We start from the raw sequence: 25,616 nt of genomic DNA, 5'->3' as shown, positions 1-25,616 counted from the left end.
AGCTTCCATTTTCTTTGCATGCTCTTCAGCTTGATCGTGCACCCGCGTCATCTCTTCAATTTCGTCCAGCGAATAGCTCTTCTTCAACAGTTTCCGTCTTAAAGATTCAGACTGACACCCTTCAATGACCCTCAGACGAAGGGCATCCTCGGTCGAGAAGGAGTCAAACTCGCAATAGCGTGCCAGACGTCTGAGGTGAATGATGAAGGCGCACATGGGCTAGTCTTTTTCTTGGGCCGCTACATTGAACGTGTATCTCTCATAGTCAATGTTCTTTTTGTGCAAGAATTTTCTGTTGAGGGCTACACACACATCCGTGTAAGACGCCGCGTCGGCTGTGGGTAGTTCCTTTATGATTTGCCCGACGTCTTTGCCTATTAGATTGCGTAGTGCTATTAGCTGTTGACCGGCGTCTGTCACCTGCGACCCTTTCATAAAATCTTCAAAACCCTCAAGCCACTCCTTCCACCGAAGACCCATACCTCCTCCTGTTTCAAGGACCAGCGGTTCGGGTGGGCGCAGAAAAGACACTCTGAGTATCCCCATCTGTCCGGCATTGGCTGAGGTTGACCCTGCTCAGCCAGTTGGTGAAGTAGACATGGTGAGGACCCAGGCCTTTAGTTGAGATTATTAAGTTCTTGACGAGATTTTACTCGAGGTCCGTTGAATGTGTCAGTGCGCGAGTGCCTCTCACGTATGAAGTTGCGCTGGCCACTCTTTACTGACTCTGAGGCTTTCTCATTTGACTTTACCAATGCTTGATGGCTTTCAGGCCATTCAGTTGCATGTACCAGTGCTTGATGACCTGGTACGCTTCTTCGGTTGATTTTGCCAATGCTTGATGAATTCACCCCCCCCCCCCACACACACACACACACACACACAATTCAGTTGCCTTTACCAATGCTTGATGACTTTGAGGCTTTTATAGTTGTATTTATCAATGCTTGATGACTTTCAAGGTTTGTGGTTGCATGAACCAATGCTTGTTGCCAAATTACAACCTTTGCCTAACTTCAAAATGGCCGCCGGGGGTTTCTCGCAGGGGATTGGTGCAGGCTCCTGACCTAAAGATGGCCGTCCCGCTCTCACACGCCCCTCGAGATTCAGCCTGCACACACCGGCCACAGCGTCTCAGACGATCCGGTCTTCTCCAGTCGTGCAAATGTGAAGGAAGGCACTCACCACAGGCGTGCAGGCACAGACAGCACGCGACTGGGGTGGGTTCTCAGATCGTCGTCGCGTATACAGAACGTGGGACCTCCATCGTCCTCGGGGGTTTCTCAGATGACCCTCACACTTTTCGCCACTTTGTCATCGGGGCTCACCGTTGCCGCTTCCGCAGTCAGTGTCCATAAGCGACTGGGGTGGGCACCCGCGTCGCAGCCCGCTTGATCAAACGCGGTCGAGGTAGGCTCCCGACTCGCGCCACGTGAATCCTCCGGAACAGAGCGCTCCTCACGCTCGCACAGCTCCTCCCGGCAGCTGCAGACACAGGGCACATTTATTTAATACAGTCATCCTCATCCCTCGCCTACGCTACTCTGCCCGTTCCCGGGCATCCCCTTGTCTCCTGCCTGGTCCCGCCCCGTTCCACGCCTCCTTGGCTGAGGAAGTCCTAGCGTCTGTTTTCTCAGTTCCATATTACATCATGTGGTGCTTTTCAGAGAAAGTCTAGGTAGGGCTTTGCTCATGGGGGCTCGGCATAACAGTTTGAAGACCACTATCCTGGAGAGTCTACACTAGAAGCTAATACAGCAGCCTAAAGCCCAACCGTATGATGTTCTTTTTCGAAGGTTATGGGTATTGGTTTTTAGAATATAATATGACTAATTAATGCATGGATAAATAGCCTCCTGGTATCAGCACTTGAAGAGATGTCACAACTCTGCCAGTTGTCTATGTTAATGAAGGATTCCTATCTACTCCTTACGTCCAAGCAACATGGGTCGCAGTGTTGCCACGCTGTCATTGTCTCCGATCGCACTCTAGTTTCTTTACGTGAACGACGAGGCTCTGGTTACCAACACAGACGACGGACAAAAATAAAAGAAACCTTTCTAACCTCTCCGCTCAGTCAGTAAAAATTACGGACATATTTGAGCTGTTCCTTCGGTATAAGGTTAAAAACGAATCTTCGCGATTATATACATTCACATTAAGTAACTTCAAAAGCATTTTTATGAAAATGAATTAAATAGGACGAAAACAACGTATAGATGTTCGGTTTTACAACAATATATTTTCTTTTATCTCTGTCATGCAAGATTCCTTGCATAACTACATGCTTGGCTTTAACTTCCAGGCCGGCAGCAGGTAGTTTTAAATTCGTGTAAAGCCTTCTACCCTTCCAAATATTCACAGTTACAGTATAGCTCCCGCTTTCACAGTGTATCTTTTCCGAAATGGTCCTTCTCTTATTTCATTGGGCGAGACTGTGTTATTACTGGACGGTCGCATGTAAGTGATGTTTTGAAGTTCTGTCTCTCATGGGGGCGCAAGATAACATCTACGGTAGGGTAACGCTTAATGTGGGAATGACCAACTGCCAAGTACCGGCACTTCTATTTTTCCATTTCAAGCACTGCCAACTGCTATTTTATTTCAGGCAACGAAATTAGGACTATGCGGATATTCTTTCTTTGTTTCTTCGTTAGTCTCTTAATGTTTATGGGAGGAATTCATATGTAATTTTTGTAACTGTAAAATGCTGTACCATTGTAACATGCTACTGCTGTACAGCACTTTGATACCATCGGACCATGTCCGCGTCATAAAAACAAAAATTGCATAAATAAATTGTTAAGTAGCGGATACCAGGCAAGGTAGGATTTCACAACTTCCTTTTTTCAAGTTTCAGGATACAACACACCGGCAGGAGTGACAGGAGCGTCACAGCCGGTCAGGTCAGCATAGCATCTCAACTCCGCTCTAACTGTCAGGCCAACTGTCAAACGGCAGACTATCAGCTGGCATCTAGAATGCCAGCCGATGCCATGGCAGGGTTAGAGTGAGGGCAGGGAACGCACGTGGAGGGGACGGAAGCCAGCAGGTGTCAAGTTGCAGTGCAGTCTAATAGCTATCAACATAACACATCTTCCCAAAGGAAGAACGAGAACAGTATATATAAAGAGAACATTAATGATGAGTTAACACCGCCTGCAAAGTTATTCACATACAAAGTCTTTGAACTTGCTGGGCACGATCACAGTACGCCCACATCTACTGATGGTGTTTCCCTCTATAACGGGACCCCCCTCAGACTCTTGTTCTTCCTCTGACATTCCCGTACTGTCAGCACTGGAGGAATCAACAGGTTCGCTGCTGCTGAAATCTCTGTTTTCCCCTATGGACTCTATTTGATCCTGGTTAGAAAGAGTATTGTAAGCTACGATTTGGAGGAACCCTTGTTCCCCACTCTCTACTCTTTCTTTCTCCAACTCTTCTTCAAACAGCCAATCAAAGTTCAATTGCCTGTCACAGTCCATAAATACATTCTTCTCTGCTGGTTTCTCTGTTTCAAACTCTCCTACTCCTTCGTTATCTCTATTGTCCTTCCTCTCACATGTAGATAGTGCAGATGCATGCCACACTTTTCCATCGCTGAGAAGGGCAGAATTACAAAATAATTTTTCGATCACCAATGGCTGAGTGAATCTGTTCTGCCCTTTCTCAATGAGTCCACTTCTTTTTACCCTTACCATATCTCCTACTTTGATGGTAAGTGGTTTGCACCCGTGTTTTATGTCAAAACGTTTTTTGCATACATTTTGTGCCTTTTGCACATTCGTTCTGACCTCTTCCGCTGACCACTCTTCCTTTTTACTTGTCTTAAGCCAACCCACATTGTCTTTGGATAGTGGTATTCTGCCTCTCATCATTTCGAAAGGGCTGAGGCATGTGCTCTCCCCTGGTGTTATTCTGTATGCCCAAATCATTTTCTTTACTTCCATTTTCCAACATAGCCCGTTGTTGTTGGCTAGTTGTATGGTGCCTTTCATTACTCTGTTAAATCTTTCCACAGCTCCGTTTCCTGCTGGGTGGTATACAGATGTGGTTTTGTGAATAATACCGTTTCAATCTATGAACTTTTTGAAGACAACCGATGTAAATTGTCTGCCATTGTCACTGACAATAGTTTTGTGTATCCCCTCTCTCGTGAAAACACTGTCGAGAAACCTGACAATGTCATTTGCTTCAACTTTGTGGAGTACCTTGATCTCCGGCCATTTTGACAAATGGTCCACCAAAACCACAATGTACACTAGTTCCCCCTGGTAATGTAAGGAGCCCATGACATCTATGCCTACTCTCTCCCAAGGCATACTGGGGCAAGGCAACGGATGCAACGGTGGTTTCAGTGTAACCTGAGACTTGTCAGAGTTTTCGCATTAAACACAGTTCCTGACTTTCCTCTCAATTTCCAAGTCACAACCTGGCCACCAGTACCAACATTTTATTCTTTGTTTTGTCTTGTTGATGCCCATATGCCCTTCATAGCATATCTCCAGAATTGTGTTTCTTAGTGTTTCTGAGGGTATTACCTTCCCTTGTTTTAAAACGAGTCCCCCTTCTACAGATAATTCATTCCTGAGTTCCCAGTATGGTCTCAATTCATTTCTGATGTGTTGTTTGCTTGGCCAACCATTAATAATATGTTTGTTTACTTCTTGTATCACCTCATCCTGTTCATATTCCCTAAACCATACATCTCTATGAATGCTTGTAAATTCTTCGCTAATGTTTGCCACACAGAACTCATCTTCCTTGCATTCCTCCCCATCATTTCCCGGTAGGGGTAAACAGCTGAGAAGGTCCGCCACCACATTTCTAGCACCTGGTAAATACTGTACATCATAGTTGTAGTCCAATAGCCTGACTGACAAACGTGCCAATCTAGGAGAGGCATTATATAACCCCTCCATAGTTAATACCTTTGTGAGTGGTTTGTGATCACATCTTAGAGTTACCTTTTTCCCCCAAATATATTGGCGCAAATGCTCCAAACCCCAAACGCACGCAAATGCCTCACGCTCAATCACCGAATATTTTTCCTCGGTAGGGGTGAGCGGACGTGATGCATAGGCAATGGTCACTTCCTCCCCCGCTACTCCAATTTGCGTTAGCACGGTACCTATTCCTTTTCCACTTGCATCCGTAGTGACTATGCTCTTGAGACTCGGGTCAAAGCCCTTTAGTGGTGGAGCTTCGCACATTTCTCGTTTCGGAGCCTAAAATGCTTTGTTGCAACATGCTGACCATTCAAATTTGTTTTTACCCTTAAGTAATTGTCTAATGTCAAATGTTTTTGTTGAAAAATTCCTTACAAATTTTGAATAGAATTCTACTAGCTCTAAGAAGGCTCTCAACTCCTCCCTAGTTTGTGGCACTGGAGCATCCTTAATGGCCTTAACCAATTCTTTCTTCTGTTTAATGCCTTCTGGTGTTATTTCATGCCCCAGGTATGTCACTTTCTTCTCCGCAAACCTGCACTTAGCATACTCTGCTGTCAAACCACACTTTTGCAGAATTTAGAGCACTTGTGTTAGCTTTTGTTCATGGTCTGCTTGTTTTTTCCCCATTACTAGGATATCATCTTGGAAGATGAGCACATTTTTGATATCTTTAAAAATCTCGTGCATAAGTCTTTGAAATAACGCCGCTTCCGATGCCAGCCCAAAGGGTACTCTCTTAAACCTATAACACCCGAACGGCGATATGAAAGTGGTTAGGCACCTGCTGTCAGGGTGTAACTGAACTTGGAGGTACGCGGCGGTTAAGTCAATTGTAGAGAATACCTTCATATCTTTTGTTAAGGACAGCATTTCATTTATTTTCGGCAGAGGGTACTGGTCGATAAGGATGTTTTTGTTAAGATCGTGTAAGTTAATACATAATCTCAACTTGCCATTGGGCTTGCGGGCAACCACCAATGGTGCTACTCATTCTGATGATTCCGTCGGCTCAATGATGTCTGCCTCAAGTAGCACTCTTAGCTGCGTCTTGACTTCCTCCCTTTAAGTGAATGGTATGTGTCGCACCTTAGGTATACATGGCACAGTATCTTCTTTCAGTTTTATTTTGTGTTGAAATCCTTTCAATCTTCCGATGGTGCCATTGAAAACTTTTGGAAACCTGTTTGCAATATCTGTACTAAGTCCCATATCCTGCTGTGTCAATAATACAGGCTCTACACTGTTAGGATTAAGCGTTATACCTAACCTTCCTTGGTCCTTCCACCCTAATACAGATGGTCCTCTAGCCGCTACGTATAATTTACTGGTTGTTTCCCTGTCCTTAAATTCAAATTTCAACTCTCTGTACCCCACTAGTTCGATGGGTTCTCCTGTAAATGTCTTCAACGTGATGTCAGGAGATTCCATTCTTTGCCCAAGAACACTCTGAAATTTCTCTATCCTTTTGTCCATAGTGCATCTTGAATATTTGGGTTTGCTGCACACATAACTATCTGGTCTCTAATTAAGTCATCATGCCGCTCCCCAAATTTACTGTTCACGCCAAATTTTTAAGTATAGCCACATAGTCCTCCACACTTTCATCTTTCCCTTGCTTGCGGAGGTAAAATTTATACCTGTTCACTGCAATAAATACAGTGTGTTTTATGACTACAATTTTTTGGGAGTCTAGCGTACTCCTCGCGAAAAGTTAATGTGAATATTGTACTTAGTCACGAAAACGTTAGCCCTGGGGCTTTAAGTGAGATGAGGAAAAATGGGGGCCGTGGGGGAATCGAAAAAATGAACATGATCTAAGAAACTAACTAGGTAACTTAAGTTATAACAGTAACAAGAGCCGGTGACCCATGTAAATAGGGAGCGTGAGGTAAAACATTGAACCGTCATTTCTTTGCTACTCGTACCATGCTTCAATCGGTATTTTGGTGCTTCCTTGTGAACCTTCTGTTTTTGTATCTAGACAAATAAGTAAAAACGGACATGAACCTAAAGCAATCCATCAATTTCCTTGTGCTTGTTACCAGTATTTGATAAATGAGTTACAAGGAAGATTTGTTGTGAATAATTAAAATTGAAAATCTTTCAGCTTTGAAAATATGAAGACTGTGAATTAAACATTACCTTCCCGTCCCTCCCTCGCCCTCCTTCTTAACGTGTGAGGCTTTCTGCCTTCCCACAGACCCACCCCCAGCCTATAAAAACACCGCCCGTCCCCAACCACTTCCTGTTCTTTTTTGTCTCCCTAGATGAGCCTTACCTTCGGTTTTCCTCTGTGGTGGTGCCGGAGAGTCTTCGGATCTTGGGTCTCTGCCTCTGTGACGCTGCAGGTGGTGATCTTCCGGCGACAAGGTGGCCTCTAAAGTCTCCTCGTTCTCGTGGGGCAAAGCACCAGCTTGTGGACCCCGTGACAGAGTCCGGCGGTCCTTGTGCGGCTGGGGCTGTTGTTTTCGGGTCACGGTCACTGTGTGGCCGGATCGCCTGGGATAGGAGCGTCATAGAGACCGGGTAGGACGGTTTTTTTGTTCCCATATTTTATGTATTATCCATATATTTTATGTTTTTTCCAAGAGGTTGTTTAAGAGGAACAAAGTAGTGTCCTTCTCCTCTTCGGATGGGTCTCTGGTTCCCCTGAAAAGGCCTAGGTTGCCGGGCTGTGTTGGGGTGACGTGCCTCTCATGTGCAGGGAGGAGGGTCAGGGTATAATTGAGGCAGCAGTTTTCAAGGCCCTGCAGGCTCGTCCTTTGCCTGTTGGTCCTTCCCTCAGACTATGGATCCCGGGGCTGAGTTGTCCCCTTCAGATGGGGAAGGTCCTTCTACCTCCTCTGGCACAAAATATGTCTCCAGGGATGAAATGTGGGACATTTTGGCTCATGTCCGAGATAACTTGGGGTTTCCTCCTTTCCAGCAGGGAGAGGACGGAGGGGCCTTTTTTCCACAGTTTGTGAAGCCCTGCCGGTTGGGCATGCCTTTTCAGGGCCCAGTGCGGGACATGGTGATGAGGGAATGGAGGGAAGTGGCCACGGTTCAGATCCCTCGTTTTCCCCAAAATTTATATCTGTTGGAGGGGGGTGACCCCTTTCCCCACTTTATGCGTTTGGACTCAATTCTGGATACTCTGATAGGTAAGACTGCCATTCACCCAGAGGATTGTAGACCGATCGATGCCATAGACAAGAACGTTGAATCGGTAGTTAAGAAGGACTTTGCTGCTGAGAACTTGGACCTGAGGGCAAGCCTCTTCTCTGCTTATTCTGCTCAGACCTCGGTGCAGGATTTTGACAAGTTGGCCATGGCGATCTAGGATGGTTCGAAGTGTTCAGAGCTGTTGGCCGCCATGGAACAGCAGGCTAAGCTGCTAGCGGACATTTGTTTCTCGGCCATGTCCACTGGGGCCCTGGTGGCGGCTCGCCGTTCCTTGTGGCTCAGGCAATGGAAGGTGAATCTTGGGGAGAAAGCGGCTTTACTGAAGTTGCCCTTTCAGGGTCAAGCTCTCTCTGGGGATCAATTGCTGGCCATGATTTCTAAGGCTTTCAAAGAACGTAAACATGCTCTTCCTTATGAAGTTGGCGCTTCATCCTCTGGCAAGCCTTGGAGTAGGTCCTCCAGATTGTCCCCGAAGCGTGAGTCCCGTCAGTCCTTCCGGAGGAGGAGGTGCCAGCCTCATTTTCTCCCAAGCACGCTGCCCCTACTCCCAAGGGGTTTGCCAAGAAGGGCCCCTGACAATCACAGTCAGGAAGGATTCCTACCTGTGGGTTGCAGGCTCAGGCATTTCCTTCCGGTTTGGCATCTGGATGTTTTGGATCGCTGGGTCCTGGGCACTGTGAAATCTGGTTACAAGATCGATCTTTGACAGTTTCCCCCACGAAGGTTGGTACTGTTGGATGGAGTCGGGGATTTGCTCACCAAAAGGGCCATTTGTCAGGTGCCAGTGTCAGAAATCGGCACAAGGGCCTCCTCCATTTTGTTCTTGATGCAGAAGGTCTCTGGAGGTTTTCGGCCTGTGCTGGATCTAACGTGGGTCAAGTCCTCGATTCGCACTATTCACTTCTGTATGTTGGCCTGTAGATATTTTTGGCCTCCTTGGATCTCGAAGACACTTATCTTCACGTTCCTGTCGCAACCTCTTCTCAGCGATTCCTGAGGTTTGCGGTGGAATATGGCCATTTTCAGTTTTGTGCTCTCCCCTTTGGCCTCAAGTCCTCTCCAAGGGTCTTTACGAATGTCCTGGCGCCCCTCATGGCTATCCTTCATGTGGAAGGGGTGTTTGTTCATCCCAATTTGGCCGATATTTTGATTCATGCAGTGGTGGAGTCTCTGTTGCTCACTCAGGTCGAGAGGGTCTTGGAGATTTTTCAGGCACACAGATTTTTGGTGAACTGGGGAAAATCTTCCTTGGCCCCCTCTTGGGACATGGTCTTCATAGGGGCTCGTTTTAAGACTTTGGTGGGCTGAGTTACTCTGTCCGAGAAGCACCTTAACAGCGCAGGTTTTGGCCTTGATAACCCAGGAAAAGACACATAATTGATGGACGGAATGCAGAACAAATCAAAACATTCACCCCCAGTCAAGAGATCTGGGTTAAATCCATCATTCTTTTGCTCACCATGCCACCCCAGTTTAGACCTGGCCATATGCAAATCAGTCTTGACCCTGTGCCTCATGCGAACAGTCCAGCCCGAACTGCCAAGCCAGGTCCTCCCTGGACCGGAAACAAGCATCCTAGGACCGGTTTCGGGGTTTCACCCCTCTTCAGCCAGGATAGCTTGATTCCAGTGGCACAGTGAGCCCAGGACCCACGTCTGGGCATACCTGGTGCACTTAGGGCGAAAAAGCAAAAGACACACAATTGAACTGGGGTGGCGGAGTGAGCTAAAGAAGGATGATGGATTAAACCCAGATCAGTTGACTGGGTGTGAGTGCTTGCAATGTTCACCACTCCGTCCATCATCCCCTTTGGTTTTGCTTTGATATCCCAGGAGGCTCTTCCGGCAATGGAGTGGTTAGGGGTGCAGGGACATTTGGCTTCTGTGGTGTTTCTTGTGTCCTGGGCCCAGTTTCACCTTCTCTGCATGGCCAACTATATTCTGGCGGGGTGGTCTCCCGGAGCTCAGGATTTGTTGACTCCACTGCAAATGACAAACCAGATCCGAGCAGACCTCTCCTGGTGGCTTTGTCATCATCATCTTCTGTCCGGGATCTCGTTGTCACCCATGCCCCGCTGGTGGTAACTTCAGATGCCAGCCTGTCCGGTTGTGGGGGCTTGGCTGGGGTCGGAGCAGGTTCAGTGGTGTTGGTCTCTGCGGGATTCCTGGAGGTCATCGAACTGGAGGGAGTAGCATGCAGTATGGCTCGCTCTGCTCCATTTTCAGGACTCCGGGTCAGATGGTGGTGGTTCAGACCGGCGATCTGATGGCGAAGTCCTATGTCAACCGTCAGGGGGGAACCAGATCCTGTTCTTTGAACTTAGTGGCCAGCGACATCTTCCTGTGGGCTCGGGGCTGGGTTCTTGGACTGTCTCCTCTGTACATTCGGGGGGTGGAGAATGTTCGTGCCGATGGTTTGAGCAGGTACATTCCATTCTACAAGGATTTCTCCCTGCTTCCCAGTTTGTTCAGCAAGTTTGTGATCTGTTGGGGCCTCCCGGTGATGGATCTGTTTGTAGTCCTGTGGAATGCCAAAGTTGAACTGTTTTGTTCTGTGGGTCAGTGTCCCCTTGCGTGGGGAGTTGACGGCTTGCCTTTTCCTTGGCCTCGGGGCCTTCTTTATGCTTTCTCTCCGTTTCAGCTGGTCTAGGCCTTTCTGGTTCGAGTGCTGAGGGAAGGGATGCAGGTGATATTGATTGCACCCAATGGCCTTGTGCGAATTGGTTTCCCCTCCTGGGTCTATTGAGTTGCTGTCTGGAGTGGGTTTTTCCTATGGTCCTGTCTCCGTTGCTTTTTCCGGTTCTTCCCCTGGGCACCTTAAGGAAGTCACACTTGACGGCATGGCGGTTGAACGGCGGGCCTTAGCTGGTTTGGGGGTCCCTGGCCATTTGGCTGTGACGTTGCAGGCTTCTCGTAGATCATCTACGCTTCTCTCTTATGCTAGGCATTGGAGGGCTTTTTCGACCTGGTGTGCTCGTAAGGAGGTGGATCCTACCATGGGGGACCTCTTTTATGCAGTTCCTGTAGGATGGGGCCCAGTTGGGTCTGTCGGTTGCTTCTCGGCGGGTGCCGTGGGCAGCAATTCAGGCTTTTCAGTGCTCCTGTCGTAATTTGCTGGATGATGGGGGCCTGATGCCTAGATTTATTCAGGGTCTTTTGAACCTTTTTCCTCGGCCTGTTCGTTCCATTCCCTGTTGGAATTTGCAGTTGGTTGTGGATGTCCTGTCTGGTCCTCATTTTGAGCCCTTCGAGGGGCTGGAATCGAAACTCTTGACTTTCAAAGTTTGCTTTCTGGTCGCCATCACTTCAGCTAGAAGGTTGGGGAAGGTGGGGGCCTTGTCCTGTAAGTTTCCTTTCTGTAAGGTTTTTTCGGCCCAGTGGTGCTGGTTGTAGTTCCGTCCTTTGTACCTAAGGGTAATTCGGATTTTTATCTCAGTCAGGAGGTGATTTTGCCTGAGTTTTGCCTGGATCCTTCCTCGGCTGAGAACTGACATTTGCACCGTTTGGATGTCCGGCGGACTTTGTTATGATATTTGCAGGTGGTGGAGTCCTTCCCGAAGGGGGGCGCTTTGTTCGTAAACTTAGGTCCTGCTAAATGGGGTGAGAAGCCTTCCACGGCTATTTTGAGTCGTTTGATTCGGTCTATGGTACTTTTGACTTCCAAGATGAAAGGGGTGGATCCTCCTGTGGGGTCAGGGGCGTTCTACCCGCAGTATGGTGGCTACTGTGGTGGAATTACATGGTGCCTCTGTGATGGAGATCTGTGGGGCTGCGACTTGGTCTTCCCCTTCCACTTTTGTCTTCCACTATCAAATTGCTGGTCTGGAACGTTTGGATAATGTCCTGGGCCACAGAGTCTTGTCCTCTATGAAGGAATAGGGTGTTTTTGTGTTGTTATTAAACTGTTGTTCTTTTCACTCAGTTGTCCGTCTCTGTTTTTGCTAGCTATTTCCTCGCACGTTAAGAAGGAAGGTGAGGGAAAGACGGGAGGTAATGTGTCCATTACTTACTGATAATGGCATTACTCCTAGTCCTACTCCCTCGCCATCATTCTAGGTCCCTCCCGCCCTCCATGTGCTGTCCAACTGAGTATCTATGCTTGGCTAGTTTACGTATAGGAGGTGGTGGGTGGACAGTGTTTTCAGAGGCTGGGGATTGGTCAGGGGGAGGCGGAGGGCCTCATATGTTTAGAAGGAAGGCGAGGGAGTAGGACTAGGACGTATGCCATTATCAGTAAGTAGTGGACGCATTTCTAATGTATATACGGGCACAGTGGGCTTCCGCGGGTGTCCTCTTCATGCCACTTTCCTTTGTAGTCTCTTTTACAAACTTAGGTCTATTTTCTCCCCACATCTTTCTGAAATCCTCCATCTACATATATGACAACTCATCTCTTTCCTTTTCAGTATCCTCTTTTAACTCTCCTGTACATACTTCTTTTAGGGTGACGTTCGGCAGGATAGTCCATGTTTTTCTTCACCTGGCCCGGCAAAATTCACTAAATAGAGCACTGTTCAAATCACTCCACAGAGACAACATGTAACATCAAAGTAGATTTTAATCTTGCCCGAGAGATGGCGTTGGTGTTCCCTCTTCAGCCAGCCTAGAACTGCCTGAGGAGGGAACACTGCTTCCTAGAAGCTCGCAGGGAGGTGAAATGCTGACGCAGCAATATTCCAACCTCAAAGGTGCATAACACAATAAACTATATACACAACACATCTTCTCCCCTTTACTGAAATAAAGAAACAGAATAAAGAAACCAAAACAAAGGTGCCGATTCCGATGCGTTAAAAAAATGTACCGTCCGACTCGTATCCGTATTTTTTTACGTACGAATCGTACAAGTACCGTACAAACTGCGAAGTACGATTCGCACGTGAAAAATACATACGAATTGCGTTGGGAAAATGGTCCGAGAGGGAGCCGTAAATTTTTACGTCCGAATAGCGTCGGGAAAAGTGTCCGATAGGGAGCCAGACATTTTTACGTGCAAAACGTAAAACAGAGGTCCGAGCGCGCAAGTACGATCCGTACCGCCCGTCCGAATACACAACCGCATGTAAAAGGCCCCGTACGGTGCGAACGCTGTAGCCTACATGTACACGGGTAAACTTGTGCCTGGATACGAGTCGTACAGCCACCCTCACCCCGCACATGTCAGCACCGTACCCCCGTATGTCAGCACCGTACCCCTCTCCGCACCGTACCCCAACACCGTAGCACAGCCCCCCACCTGTATGTGCCGCACCCCAGGCCCGTCTCCCAGCCCTGCACCTGTACGCCCCGTACCCCAGCGCCGCACCCCAGGCCCGTAGCCCAGCCCCGTACCTGTACGCCCCTTACCCCAGGACCGTACCTCAGCCCCCCACCTGTACGCACCGTACCCCAACACCGTAGCCCAGCCCCGTACCTGTACGCACCGTACCCCAACACCCCCCCCCCCGTAGGTACGTGCCATACCCCCACCCCCGTAGGTACGCACCGTACCCCAACACCGTAGCCCAGCCCCGTACCTGTACGCACCGTACCCCCATACCCCCACCCCCTGTAGATACGCGCCATCCCCCCACCCCCGTAGGTACGCACCGTCTCCCCAACCCCCATAGGTACGCGCCGTATCCCCAGCGCATACCTACGGGGGTTGGGGGTATGGCGCGTACCTACGGGGGTGGGGGTACGGCACGTACCGGGCCCCCTTTTCCTCGTGCATCGTGGCGTACTTAGCTTTTCCGGCACTTTTTGGCTCCCGTAAAAATATAGCCGTGCGGAGTGCTGTGGGTACGAATCGTACTTGCTGGTCCGTAAAACGCTGCCTGACTCCGTGCGGACGTCGCGTACGCGCTGTCCAGGATCGGAATTGTATGGATTTTTTAGCCGCACAGTGTTTTTTTACGATTCGTACGGAAATGGTATTTCTGTACGAATCGTACTTGCTGGTTTGTACGGTGGAATTTCCGGGTACGAGTCGTACGGAGAAAACGCTCCGTACGACCATTTGTACCCGAATTTTACAGGATCGGAATCGGCACCAAAATGTTCAAGTATCACAAATGTAGTCATTTAAATACTTTGGAGGTACTCGTAGTCTTGGTGATCTATTGTGTCCCACCACGCATGAGGCATTCTCAACAATGCCCTCCCCAAACACGCCACTTGAATATTCTCCACCACATTACCTCTCCCATCCATCAACAAAAATCCAATGCACCCCTCTACTACCACTCGAACACGGCCACTTTCCTTTTGTTACTTCTTTCACAATTCTCTAACACCACAACCACTCGTACTTCTCTCACCTTGAAAAGCCCACGGCATTTCGTGAGACCCCCCCGCCCCCTTCAACACAACCAGATTTCACCTTCACCAGATCACCTACCTTTATTCTCTCATCACTGATCCCAACGGGCTCACCTCTGACACCATCAACCGTGATACAACCCACATCTTCATCCATGCTGGTGACAACTTGGTGTTGGCCTTTCTTCCCCTCATGATACAAAAATGTATTTTCTTAGTCACATTATTCTCTGTAGTGCGATATGCCCACACCAAAACCCCCACCATGCTCTTAACAACACACCTCTTCTCACTAGCCATTTGAATCACGCCTTTTACCATACGGATGACCCTTTCCACAATACCATTGCCTTGTGGAATGTATAGGTTTTTTTTTTGTTAAAAAAATATTTAAAATAAACCAAATAATACTTCTAAACATAATTAAAAATAAACATAATTAAAATTATTTTATAATGTTTAAAATTAATAATTAATATATATAATTTAATAAAACATTAACTAAACATATACATATAATATATCATATATATATATATATATATATACTTAATAATCAATTTTAATAATTATTTTAATAACATAAATGATTTAAAAATATTATAAATTACAAATACATCTATACACATAAAAAAATAACATGAATACAAATTAAATAATTATGTATAACAAATAAAAAAATTTTTACTTTGAATATTTTTAAAATTAATTATATACTACATTAGCTTAAATAATACAAAACATATTAAAAAGTGGAGGGAATAAAACTACTATTCCAACTCCAAAAAAGCAACAGTAAGGAAAATGTTGGATAGCATAGGGCTTAAAATTACTATTCCCACTCCAGGGAGTGCAACAGTAGGGAAAGTGTTGGATAGTGTAGTGGTATAAATTACTATTCCCACTCCAGGGAGTGCAACAGTAAGGAAAGTGTTGGATAGCGTAGGGGTAAAAATTACTATTCCAACTCCAAAGAGTGCAACAGTAGGGAAATTGTTGGATAGCGTAGGAGTAAAAATTACTATTCCAACTCCAGAAGGTGCAACAGTAGGGAAAGTGTTGGATAGCGTAGGGGTAAAAATTACTATTCCCACTCCAGAAGGTGCAACAGTAGGGAAAGTGTTGGATAGCGTAGGCTTAAAAATTACTATTCCCACTCCAGAGAGTGCGACAGTAGGGAAAGTGTTGGATAGCGTACTAATAAAAATTACTATTCCCACTCCAGACAGTGCAACACTAGGGAAAGTGTTGGATAGCGTAGGGGTAAAAATTACTATTCCAACTCCTGAGAGTGCAACAGTAGTGAAAGTGTTGGATAGCGTAGAGGTAAAAATAACTGTTCACACTCCAGAGAGTGCGACAGTAGGGAAAGTGTTGGATAGCGTAGGGGTAAAAATGACTATTCCAACTCCTGAGAATGCAACAGTAGTGGAAGTGTTGGATAGCGTAGGGGTAAAAATTACTATTCCAACTCCAGAAGGTGCAACAGTAGGGAAAGTGTTGGATAGCGTAGGGGTAAAAATGACTATTCCCACTCCAGAGAGTGCAACAGTAGGGAAAGTGTTGGATAGCGTAGGGGTAAAAATTACTATTCCAACTCCAGCGAGTGCACCAGTAGGAAAAGTATTGGATAGCGTAGGGGTAAAAATTACTATTCCCACTCCAGACAGTGCAACAGTAGGGAAAGTGTTGGATAGCATGGGTAAAAATTACTATTCCAACTCCAGAGAGTGCAACAGTAGGGATAGCGTAAAAGTTAAAAATAACATACTTATAAATAAAATAATTATTTAAAATAATTAATAAATTAATTATGAAATAACTCTAAATTATTTACAAATACCAATAAAAATAATTAAAAACATAATTACCAATGAATAATTAATGTACAATAAATTAATAATAAATACCAATAAATAGTAATTAATAAATATTAATTACCAAATAATAAATATTGAACAATTTAATTATTAAAAAGTAATTACCAATTAAAAATATTAAACAATTAAATATTTTTGTATACACCAAAATAATAATTATTAAACATTAATTACCAATTAATAATTACTTATTCATATATTAATTACAGATCTCAATAAATGATATTTAATAATATTTAATTACCAATTAATGATTAAACAAAAAAATATTTTTCATAACCCAAAAATTATAATTTAAAATATTTACCAATTAATAATTAATGTCCAATAAATTATCAATACCCAACAACAAATTTAATTATTACTTAATTAGATTTCAATTACTTCCAACACTATTCCCCTATAAACGCACAACACACTCCAATAAGAAAATAATACACTTAACATAATTATCAATTAATCAATTAATAAAAACTAATTACCAATTAATAAAAATTCATTACCAATTAATAATTAATTAACAATAATATAATTATCAATACCAATAAATGAAAATAAATGATTACTTTATTACAATTAAATTACTTCCCACCCTATTCCCCTATAAACCCACAACCCGCTACGGAACTTAAATGCAAAAATTAATTTAAATTAATTTATAATTCCTAAAAATGTATAATTAATTTAGTATAATAAATTACTTCCCACCCTATGCCCCTATAAACCCACAACCCGCTACGGTACTAAAACACAAAATTGACTTAAAAAACATTATTAACATATAAAAATTGTATACATATATTTTAAAACCAGTAGAACACTTAACAAAAAACATATAACATATACATATTAAATACATAATAAAATACATAACAATAATATAAATATCGATATTAGTAACATTGATATTAGTAACATCGATATATTTGATATAGATATTACTAACTTCGATATTACTAACATCGATATTAAAAAAATCAATATTACTTACCTTAGGGTCGATATTCTGTCCATCGATATTCTGTCCATCGATATTCTGTCCCTTCGATATTGTCAACTCGATATTAGTGTAGGTCGATATTTGATTTTCGATATTTTGACTGCTCACCGCGAGAATGCACCACCCCACGCTAATTTAAATATCTCATTATTTCCTCAGACGTAAGTTGGGTGCCATTGTCTGTAACCAACTTGACTTGGTACCCTTCCTCTCTAAAGACATCATTCAAAACTCTGATAGTAATTCTTGTGGTAATCTCTCTCATAAACTTCACTACTCCATTTGAGAAAAACATCCACCATCACCAACGCAAACCTTAAATCACTTCTACCACCGGGCTCACCCAAGCACGCCAGCAAGCACACAAAACCACTCTTGCCAAGACCGGCGAGGCCTTATACCAGTATAAGTCTATCGAGAAAGAAGAAACAACAAAACAGTGGGTCAGTGCCACCCAGTGGCGCAAACACCTAAAAGCACTCTATGTTAAATTAAAGCGAACACTGAATTTCTTCTCAACGACCCGTCCTAGACCGCGACTTCGTTGTAGCGACTACAGTGCACGGCCCAAATACCTTAGAAATGTTCACTGGGAAAAGCACAAGACCTCAACTGACTCTGAATGCGCTGTGCCGTCAAGAAGCCAAGGACCAACAGCGATGTCCAGCCATCTCTGCTCTCTTTCACCACTACAATTCCCCCAGCAGCACCCCAGCCAAAACCGAAATTGGAAGAAAACGGGTGCCACCGGCACTTCAATGCCCCGTCCGGTACAACCTGCCAGCTTCACCCACAGCTGGTATTTAAACCGCGCCTCTGTACTGTCTTCCAACTTCACACCCAACAGTAAACACTCCGTGACACGGAGCAGGAGGCCGCCGCACACAGCCAAGCACGTGCCCGCCCCCTTCGGCCTCGTACGTCTCGAGAAAACCTCGACGTGGAAAATCCAACATAGACAAAGGGGACCCTGTATGCCTCCCTAGTCTCGCCGAATTGCTGGGGCGGAACACAGCCAAGAACTGGTGCCCGACGGGCGGGCCCGAACAGTCCTGCAGCCATTTCGCAGTCAGGTGCCCATGTGCACACCTGGTCAACCCAGCTACTGCCTCACGCCCGACTGACAACCGTGTGACCACGGGCACCCGGTGAGCCTATGCATAGCATGGGGTAGGAGGGGTAGCGAGGGTTAGCCATGCCGCCTCCCCCTATAACCTTGAGGGCCCGCCAACCACACCGCTCGACCCTAAGCCAACTGGTGGGCCGGTTTGATTTCTAATGATGAAGCATCACCTGGAAGGGCTCACACTGGCGCATAACCTTACATATTTCAACTGTTGGGGGTGAGCAGCACTCGCGGAGCCAGAGTGTTGGCACGAAGAACTCAAAATGTCACTATCCTGCTCCGGATTGAGGTTCTGTAATTCTCGAGTCTGACTCCATTTTATTGTGCCACCATTTTGTGTTGCCCTCACGTAGGCCTGTGAAGGTAGCCTGGCGAACAAAGTTGCCTGGCCTTCTTAGTCCATGTATACATTAACTAGGTTTCTTTCTGACTCTGGAATGAACTGTAAGAAACTGACCTCTTCACCTGAAACTGATCTCGCAAAGCCAATTTCCCTGATCGATCTTTGTCTGAGATTGCCAATCAAGATACTGTACATGTAATCATGCCATGCCCTGCAGTGCCATCTAAATCAGATTAAACCTTTGTGAACTATGTAATTATAATGTTTTGCCCATATCCTGCTAAAACCCCAAAGGCTACTCACCTGCTGACCCTCCAGATTTTCCATTTGTTTAGGAATGTAATTGGTACAACTCCCTTACATGCCTGGGGCAGGATAAAGAGTATATAAGACGTGAAGTAAGACCATTCTGTGGACTACCTCATTCAGTTGCTACGGCTTCTGTGTGACGTAGTCACTCATTTGAGTTTAATAAAAATGTTCTTTTATATTTCAGCTTCTGTGCCAAATTCTTTATTATTGGTTTGAATGGACTAAGTATCAGTGAGACCCCTGAGAAGGAAATCATATTTCTTCAGGATGACAATTAGATGCCCCGATGGCAGGCCGAATAGAGCAGCGGGAGGAGAGCGGCGCCCTACTCGCTGACTGCTCCTCCCCAACATGCTGCCACGACCCCGAGAGGCTGTGGCCGTGCTGGTCGGCACACCCAAGCGGCCAAGGCCCTGACCTGTTCTGAGATCCCGCCAAGCGGAGAGTGAACAGCGCGGCCTGATTACACCCCCATGCGACACTTGCCCACGTAGGCAGAGGCCCCGTCTCATCTGCCCCCAAGCCTTTAAAGACCAATACGCCTTGGAAAAGACAAATAACATTCGCTCCTGGAAACCAGGGGAGAGACCCTGCCCCTGCAAGTGGACAAAGTAACTTAAGGGGGACACTTTCTTCCCCTGCTACCCTGGCCGAGCCACTGTTGCGTTGCTAATCGTGACTCTTCCCCCAGTACCTGATGATGCTTGTCTGGGAGTAGCCGAAGAAAGAGGGTGGTAATGCACTGCTGGCGCTTGCCTGCACAGATAAACAGAAAGTAAAAGCCTTAATCCACATTACCGCCCCGTGCGGCGTAAGTGGCCCAACACAGCCAAACGGAAATTATTGCTGAAGTCACGATGAGGCACGTAACGTGTGTTGAAGCGTTTGAACCAACGACCGGATGTCCAGTAAGCGTGCCGGGCCCAGTCCTCCTGCATGTGCCACCCCAAAATCACAACCATTAAGACCCAGGAAATAAACGCAAACCTTTGGGATAAGAGTCAGAGACCTTGCACCCTAGGCCACGGTGACTCATGCGAGACATCCCCGAAACCGCCCCCCATGGCCCGCAGACCCTGCGCTAACCTGATGATTCCGAGGCACCGAGGGGGGCCAGGTGGGAGGAGAACCTGTGCCGAAGTGCCCAGCACGTGCCTGGCCAAGAAGCCCCCCACACCAGCATCACCATGCAAGACCTTGTGTGCAAAAACTTCAAAACCTTTTCATTTGCAAAGCCCATTGCTCTTGATTTATCTACGACCTCCCTAGCGAGAAATTACCTTTGAATTCTCCGATGTATTTCCCGGCATCTCCTCCACTATTAGCAGAAGGATGTACAGACTGTATGGCACAACTGGAAGACACAGAAATATGCTCTTCTGTATATGGAATTTGCATTACAGAAATCTGGTAAAAGGCAGGGGTGAGATGACCATGGTCAAAGGCAAAAGGGGAGCTTTAGGCGAGGCCCGCCATAAGCCCAGCCAAGCGCATCTAAGTCGTGATAATACAATACAATCTGACACGCACCAGAATGAGGCAGGTTTCCAACAACTATCGCGATTCCACTCTGGCCCTTGCTGTGACTTAGCTGGAAATCGAGATGTTCCCCATGGGCGCACAGAGAAACATGTCAAGGTGCCTGAAATAACGCAGCACCTCTCGCCGTCTGGCCACTAAAACAAGGCATTACACCAAGAATGTTTAATTACTCTATACCGTGCTAGTGATGAAATGCAGGAAACCCATTACAATAGTAATGACAAAACTCTGGCGTGTACGGAGACCATAACAGAGGGACAGTGCCACCCCGTGGCGTAAAGACCTTACTGCACCCAGAGTATTGTACATGTACAGCTAATAATAGTGCAAACCCCAGCGGTCCCACATGCCTCCAATCACTCCAGGGACCGCTGACATGGGGACCTCAAGGGGGGAGCAGGGACTTTGCGCATGCGACCCTGAATGCCTGCGCTCCCCTGATAACACTGATGCGGACCCTGGATGAGCGTTATAACAAACAAATGATGGACGGAATGCTGACAATGCAGACATTCTCCCCCAGTCAAGAGATCTGGGTTAAATCCATCGTTCTTTTGCCCACTACGCCACCCCAGTTCAGACATGACCATATGCAAATCAGTCTTGACCCTGTGCCTCATGGGAACAGTCCAGTCCGAACTGCCAAGCCATGTCTTCCCTGGACCGGAATCAAGCATCCTAGGACCGGTTTCTGGCTATCAGCCGTCATCAGCCAGGATAGCTTGACTCCAGTGGCGTAGTGAGCACGGGACCCATGTCTGGGCATACCACCATTCAAGGCCTCTCCGAGGAACCAAGCACCATATGAGCCCTCAGTACAACAAAAGTGGGCCAACCCAAGTGACCCCACATGCCCCCGATCATTACCGAGGCCGAGCACCGGAGTACCTCCCGTGGGTGCAGGGCAGGGGCTTAGTGCACGCGACCCGCGGCTTGGCCTCTGCACCCCCACTGTCCCCTCGCCTAAATACGGCGTGATGCCTGAAAGCACAACACAACCTGTGAAATCACAACCCATCCCCGAGAGCAAACGATTCACTGCAACAGAAATCAACCTGGCGACCGGAGGAAAAAACAGCACACCGACACCAGACCAGGCCTCTGGACGGAGCGACCAGAAAGCACACAATCGGCGTCAGGGCGAGGGGACAAAGAGGCCGCCAGGTGGGCGGCGGAGGAATTTATACCTCTCCCCGAACCCCACCCCAGCCGGAAGTGACGCACGGGACCCCAAAGGGGTCTCTGGACACTAGGCTGCCCAGTGTGCCATCTTGTGGCACTAAAGGGGCCGCCCTCTTATGAGCACTGTGCACCACCCATAAGATGCATGGGGGTAAGGGCCCAGATATTGTTTCCTCTTTTGTCCAACCTTACAAAGCTCAAAGACAGTTACGCTCTAGTGATCTTCATCTGGAGTTCGTTCCCAGAATTAGGAGGTCTAGAAGCGGCGGCCGCCTCTTTTCTTATAATGCCACCAAACTTTGGAATACCTTGCCGCTGTATTTGCGTAAAGAATCAGATCACTCCGTCTTTCGTAAAAAGTTCAAGACCTGGCTCTTTCCACGCTGATTGCCTTAGTCTATTGCTGTCTCGACCCTAGCGCTGTGATGCCTTTGGGTAACCATGTGCTTTATAAATGCTATTTCATTTCATTTTCATTCATTTCCCCTGCGGTGACTTTGTCGGTCAGCCTGCAGTGTGCGGGTATTAACCACAGCATCCCCGTGAACTACGTGGTTCATTTGAAAACCTGCGGTGTGCGGGTATTAACCACAGCATTGCCGTGAACTACATGGTTCATTAAGGGGCGTTAGCGGACCGACCGTACATGGTCACACGTAACAGCGCGCACCTTGTTTTAGTTATTGTCTGTGTCTTCACCAGGTTTCAGGCTGGCCACTGTATAATTGTCATTTGAAATAGAATTAATACGTTGGTGCATCGCATGTGTGTCTTGGGATGCATTGTTGCCAACGACGCTGACCCCTTTACTTTGCAGGCTCAAAGCCATACCCTCGTTTAGTGCAGCCCTTGAGCACCATACAGCCGCAAGGCTCATGCGGCTCCTGTTCACTCGCCACTCCAGCCTCGCGCTGATCCACCTTCCCAAGCCCCTTTATAAATGCATGCGCAGTCTGCTGTCGGGGGACGTGAAACACTAGCGCAAAACGTATTACTGCTGCTTAATGTTTATACAGCTTTCTAAAGGTGGTCACATAAACGTCCCTGGCTCCTAGCAGCGTGCAACTGAGAACATGCCCCTTAACTCACTGATCTATAGAACAGTAATACATTTTGATAATCTAATACTCCATAATACTCTAGTACTCCGTAAAGTTCTAATACTGTGTAATAGTCTGTAATATTCTAGTATTCTAATTCTCCGTAATACTCTGTAAACGCAAGCTTGACCCCAACCCTGCAAGATTAATCTCCCTAAGGCGCATAATTAAATCGTCGCAGAAAAGGATTCTTCTACACCAGTGAGTGATACTTCACCGCCTCTCTCGGTCTATGTCAGTTGTGTAGCTCTGCAGTAGTCTCGCTGCTCCAAGCCCCCGTGTAATAATTGGGCCCTCAGGCCCGCATGCAGATAAATGACTGGACGCAGACACAGGATGACTGGTGCAGTAACTGGCCACAAGCACGTGCAATCGGGCCCTTTTATTGACGGGGCCACGTCACTCGTGACGCACGTGATGGATGGGCGTGGGGTGAAGTGTGACCAGCCCTCAAAGGAGTGGCTGGAAGTGCAACTTCCTGCGGGACACTAGAACGTGTCTCGCAGGACACTACATGCCTCCCCAACTTTATTGAAGGACAAACAAAGTGTCAGTCCAACCTGTGGGGAAGAAACACACAGTTGACTAAATACCACAGGGTCCATCAGCTTCTCGAGCCAGGTGGCAGGACGACATCAGACGTGGGCTGGTGAACTTAGCTTGCAGCAGGACCCTCTCGGCGGGCGCCCGTAATTTAACCAGAGGGACTCAGGATATGACCGCTGGCTTGGAGACGCCCGCTGCATACTGTCCGTTCGCTGACCATGCCATGTCTTGCTGTCTTGCTTGGCTTCATCTTGACTGACGTCGGTGATGGTCTGTGGTGGGTTCTAACAGTTCTTTTTAGTGTGCTGCGTCGTGACCATGGATGGAGTCCCAAGTGAGAGTTCACAGAGGTGTTGCTGGACCGACTATCCCTGTTGAACCGCTTGGCTGCAACCGGTTCCATGGCGGTGGGGCAATGTCTCTTCAAGGCCCGTCGTCGGGGTTGCTGCGGGACTGCAGGAAGGCTGCGCTGGGGCCGCTGCTTGTGTACCATCCGGGGGCAGCTGCAGGACCGCCAAGGAGCTGTTGCTTGGTTGCACGCACAACCCTCACGGGTGGATGAGTCTTGGTCAGGACTTGCACTCGCTGCCGCGGTTCCGGTGTAGGCCAGGTTCACAGGTGGTTTCTGGTTTTGTTTAGTCGGCTTGTGTGGCAACGGTTTCGGACTCCAGTCCATCGGTACACGGGGAGTGGTGTTTGACGCATGTGCTGATGGCTGGCGCGGTGATTGTTGCCAGCCATGTGGTGAGCTGGAATGACAGGTGGTGGCGGCTTGCTGAGAGAGTTCGGATGTCAGGATGGACCTGGACAGCCACGTGCCTCCGCCTTGCTGATGTTGAATGTCTGTGGCGGCTTAACACGTAGAGTGTGTTGATCCTCTCTTGCCTGGCTTGGGGCCACTGCCGACTCCATCTTGAGGCGGTGTGAGGATGGACACTCAGAGCAGATCTTCACCCGTGGCATCTGCGGACAGGAGCAGGGATGCCACTTGACTTGGACTGCCGACACTTGGGGAGCGGCCCTTCACCTGGGGAAGCATTGTGGAGAGACACGGTCCGCGACTGCTGCGGCTTACATTCGGTTCTCCCGTGAGGCTGTGTCCAGGGACAGTGGTCCGCCTTGGTGGCTGTCGGATGTGTCAGGGTGAGCTCTTGGCTTGCTGTAAGTCCTCGGTCTTCTCCTTTTGCTGGCCTGCTCAGTCTACCTGTGTCTTCCGGTTCTCAGGGTGACAGGGCTGTCACTCTCCTTTCTTCGAGGGCGTTGCGCTTGGACCTCGAGGCGGCGCTGTCATGGCGCCGGCTTCTGCCTTCGCTCCAGCGCGCTCCTTGCTTGCTGGGCGATGTGACGTCCAGTCGCGTGTCGCTGGCGTTGGAGCGCCTGTTGCTGTGGCGGCCGGCCACGTGGAGTGTGCGACTCCTTCCTTGCCTGTCGTGGGTCACCGCCGACTCCATCTTGAGGCTGTGTTGAGGAGGACACTGTGTCGCGGACACTGTGACGCTTTCGGGCCGCTGCGGGTGCGACTCCTCTCTTGCCTGTTGTGGGTCACCGCCGACTCCATCTTGAGGCTGTGTTGAGGAGGACACTGTGTCGTGGACACTGTGTCGCTTTTGGGCCGCTGCGGGTGCGACTCCTTTCTTGCCTGTCGTGGGTCACCGCCGACTCCATCTTGAGGCAGTGTTGAGGAGGACCCTGTGTTGCTTTCGGCCCACTGCGGGGCTTCGCTGGTGCAGTGGGGACGTGGTCGCTCTCTGTGCTGCATTCAGCTGTGTTTCTTTGTAGAGATGTCTCTATCTTCTGTGCATCTTCTGTCACTCTGTCCCTGTTGTGCATTCATGTGCTCACGATGCTTCCCTGCGCCCTCTAAACGCAGTGTCTTAAGTGCATGTCTTGCTGCCACTTTCCTTATACGCTCACTTGAGGTACCTCCTTGCCATCAGGGCAGTTTCCCTGCAGTCATCCATTCATGGGGATTACAGCCGCTTTCATTCTATACTAGTGTTCGTTGTATGCTGCGTGTGATCCCTCGATTGGCCACTAGATGGCGCTGTGGGCTTTCAATTTTAGTCCGGCCGTTTTGTTCCTTCCTTTCTGGAACCTCCGCCGGTTCCGCTGTGCTGCCACTTGTCTGTTGTTCACGGGCATCAAGGGGGGGGCAGAGAAACGGAG

The 25,616-nt window shown here is 47.6% G+C and overlaps 1 protein-coding gene across 7 annotated transcripts in view; it reads left to right on the top strand.

The window, feature by feature from the left end:
* The first annotated feature begins 1,114 nt into the window (after nucleotides 1-1,114).
* Nucleotides 1,115-25,616, top strand: part of LOC146805870 (UPF0739 protein C1orf74 homolog) — a 66,855-nt gene continuing 42,353 nt past the window's right edge. Inside the window, exons 1-2 of one of the 7 annotated variants that reach the window (XR_014967928.1) lie at nucleotides 2,470-2,514; nucleotides 7,223-7,481. The gene's annotated coding sequence lies outside the window, so the exon portion shown is untranslated. Of the gene's footprint in view, nucleotides 1,221-1,753; nucleotides 1,776-2,435; nucleotides 2,515-7,222; nucleotides 7,482-25,616 lie in introns of those variants that run through there. The other 6 variants (XM_085623202.1, XM_085623205.1, XM_085623207.1 and 3 more) reach the window with 6 other exon arrangements.

Source organism: Triturus cristatus, chromosome 8, assembly GCF_964204655.1.
Source record: "Triturus cristatus chromosome 8, aTriCri1.1, whole genome shotgun sequence".
Taxonomy (NCBI): Eukaryota; Metazoa; Chordata; class Amphibia; order Caudata; family Salamandridae; genus Triturus; species Triturus cristatus.
The sequence above is the reverse complement of the archived record's forward strand: the minus strand, read 5'-3'. Positions and strand labels throughout refer to the sequence as shown.